The sequence below is a fragment of the Anguilla rostrata genome, chromosome 2, assembly GCF_018555375.3.
Source record: "Anguilla rostrata isolate EN2019 chromosome 2, ASM1855537v3, whole genome shotgun sequence".
Lineage (NCBI taxonomy): Eukaryota > Metazoa > Chordata > Actinopteri > Anguilliformes > Anguillidae > Anguilla > Anguilla rostrata.
The window spans coordinates 61918159-61921237 of NC_057934.1; the positions used below are offsets into that span (position 1 = coordinate 61918159).

General features: G+C 37.8%; 1 long non-coding RNA gene across 1 annotated transcript; it reads right to left on the reverse strand.

Annotated features, from left to right (window-relative positions):
• Window positions 1–1599: 1599 nt before the first annotated feature.
• On the reverse strand, window positions 1600–1975 carry LOC135248743 (uncharacterized). Its single transcript, XR_010328485.1, has 2 exons — window positions 1798–1975; window positions 1600–1629 (listed from the first exon to the last, which is right to left on the reverse strand). It is a non-coding gene; the product is annotated as an uncharacterized LOC135248743 (long non-coding RNA).
• Between the last annotated feature and the right edge of the window lie 1104 nt (window positions 1976–3079).

Below are 3079 nucleotides of genomic sequence, written 5' to 3' on the forward strand. Positions count from 1 at the left end.
GCACTGCTTCAGATTCTGTCAGGACAATCTCACCCTGAACACTAGCAGGGCTGGTAGGAGCTTCATGACTGCAGGAGAGAAGGAAGAGCACTGAGTTAAAGCACAGACTGAGTCCCACTGACTGCTGCACAGGTTCTCACACTGACACTGGCTCCATTTAAAGCAGTGGGAGGTGTGCACTGGACCCTCCTCTAGGGGAAGGCAGAGTGAGGGGCACTGCTGATCACACTCACAACAGTGTAGAAGCAACAGGACAGGAAACTCACAGGAGCTGCAGAGAAAAACTGGGTTTCTTACATTCAATGCAGAACACTTTTATTTATATAACCCCACCTAACAATTTACAGTCTGCTTTGCAGACATTAATATTAGGATTTACTGCAATGAGACTGAATGGATGTGGCAATTTATCATTGTCCTTTTTAAAAACTTTATGCCAGAACAGACATGAGCATGACATGAGTTTCATATAATCAATGCAAAACATTTCCATTTTTGTCACACTACCCAACAAGGCACTGTCTATTTGATATGTTTTCATATTAAGTTTTACAGTAATGCTACACATTGGTTCCACAGAGATCTTTTATTATGGAGCTTCATAATGTGATGTGTCAAATCAGAATCAATCAGCCTTTACATGATAAACACACAAGCTCACTTTAACTTTGAGGCAAGCTTTTGTAAGTTTGTAACATATTTGTCCATTATGTATTTCAAAAAAGGGTTTTAAACATGTTTCTGATGAGAAGTGCAAGTGTAATTGGTTTGGAAAAATGTAATGAATTTAATTGTTTTATTATATTATTTTGTAGTTGTTTATAGACTGTAAATATGATTTTGTTAGTATTGTTGTGTAATGAGTTTGTTGTGCAGCTATCCAACTTTTAACTGTATTTAATTGTAAAGTCATCTTGCCTTCACTGCTACTGCTTACATTAAAGGACCACTATGTAAATATGTTTTTAACTTTATTGTGTTATCTTTGACAATGCAAGACTTTGTATTCATCCACTTGTTAAACAAAACTAACTAATTAACAAACTAACTAACTAGAATCCATATGGAATATTGTGCACACAAATGCGGGTTACAGGCTGCTGGTTTGCTGGTGACTCAAAAGGGTATTTGAAAGATTATCAAGAATTACTAACCATCTGATAGTCTAAATGAGACCTAAAGAACAGAACATTTCTGAGATATTTAAAACAGGAAGCCTGACTTTCACTTCATGCAGCAGAGTTCATTCCAGGGCTCTGTGCTGTAGCTCTGTGTGATAAAGTGGAAGAGGTTTTTGTGCAGCTCTCCCCTCACTCTCTCTCACTGAGGCACAGTAATACACAGCTGTGTCTCCAGTCTGCAGGCTGCTCCCCTGCAAAGTCACTGTGCTGCTGGAGGTGTCTCTGGTGATGATGAACTTGCTCTTTAGTGAATCTTTATAAGCAGTGCTTCCATCCCCCCCTAAACCTCCCACCCACTCCAGAGCTTTCCCTGCAGGCTGTCTGATCCAGACTGTAGCATAGCTGCTATCAGTCAGGGAATACCCAGAGACTTTACAGGAGATGGTCAGAGACTGTCCTGGTTTTACAACCATAAAGGCTGGTTGTGTGAGTTCAACACAGTGACCATCTGTGGAGACAGAAAAAAAAGATATTGTTGCATGCATCAAAAAGCAATGTAATTATGGAAACAAAACAAAAAAAAACTTTTTGTTGTAATTTAAAATGAAAACATTTGGAAAAGGTTACATAATCATGTTTGTTAAATTTAAAATATGAATTCGGCCTGTTCACTTACAATATAAAGTCCCCAGAAACACTGCTAATGCTACAATAGCTCCCATTGTGACACACAGATCTCCCTCTCTGTCTTACAGGTGATGCTCCTGTGTTGGGAGGAGAATTCTCAGTGGCATTTATAGGAAATTCTGTGCACTGAATTTGTTTAAATCTCTCGAGGTTGGTGGAAGGAGGAAAATAAGATAAATTCAGAAGGGCAGAATATCCATTATGAGGAGCACTGCTGCCCCCTCCAGGAGCTGTATGAAACAGAACACTGTTACCACCAGCTTTGCTATGGAGTTAAGATCATAAACAATACTAATGGAGTAAATTCAGAATGAATGTTAACATAGTTAGCATTTTTATTCCAGTTCCAGTATTCCATGTAACAATTGTCAATGGTAATATGTACTAAAAATAAAAGTGGCATCACAGCAGTAAACACTCACAATTTACAGGCCAAGAGGAAGTTTCAATAGTCCAGTCAGGCAATGACTAAAGTTTGAACCAGGAACACTGAAAAAGTAGAGGAATGTTTGTAACAGTTTTTGGATTTTGCCCATTTATTCAGAAAATATTTAGCCAAGCACTATGAAATTTGTCATTGACTACTGAAATTTAATGTCAGTAGTCAATAACCATTTTAATAAGATTCATAACATAACAATTATAATCAAGGTACGCGCAGTCCGATGTTGCATAATTGTAATAGATGTGCTGAATAATTGTAACAGTAAATGAAGATGTTTGATAATGCGCGTACGCATGTTTTTGTGGCTCACAGTACTGTTAATCAAGGAGATACATTTTCATGGTAACATGAGACCAGCCGCATCCTCAGATTATGAAGCATGGGGCTTTATTCATTAAAATAAGACTATGCATGAACATTGACGCACAAGCAAATTTGTGAGTTACTGTGAAGTGAGTTGTGGCAACATCCCAATCAATGAGGGAAGCTGCTTTTGTTTGTTTCTTAATCTAAATAGCAAACGAAATGGACCAATCTGGTCTGTGCTTATTAGAAATGCCTGTGACCATGGTGGCTGTTTCTTTTCTATCAGTCACTTGGAGTATCCAGAACACAAGGCTATGCCAACACAGCAAGTTAATTAGCGGAACACATGTAACACAAAACACTGAACTAGCTTAATAAGTCAAACACATAGACAAGTAAAATTAATTTATTTAATAAATATTGAACACCATTTAAAATGCCAAATGTTGCCCCAAAAGGACACTACATGTGCACTAGGTGGTTTAAAACACCATCTTGGGTTCCTGATTTCCAAATTTTT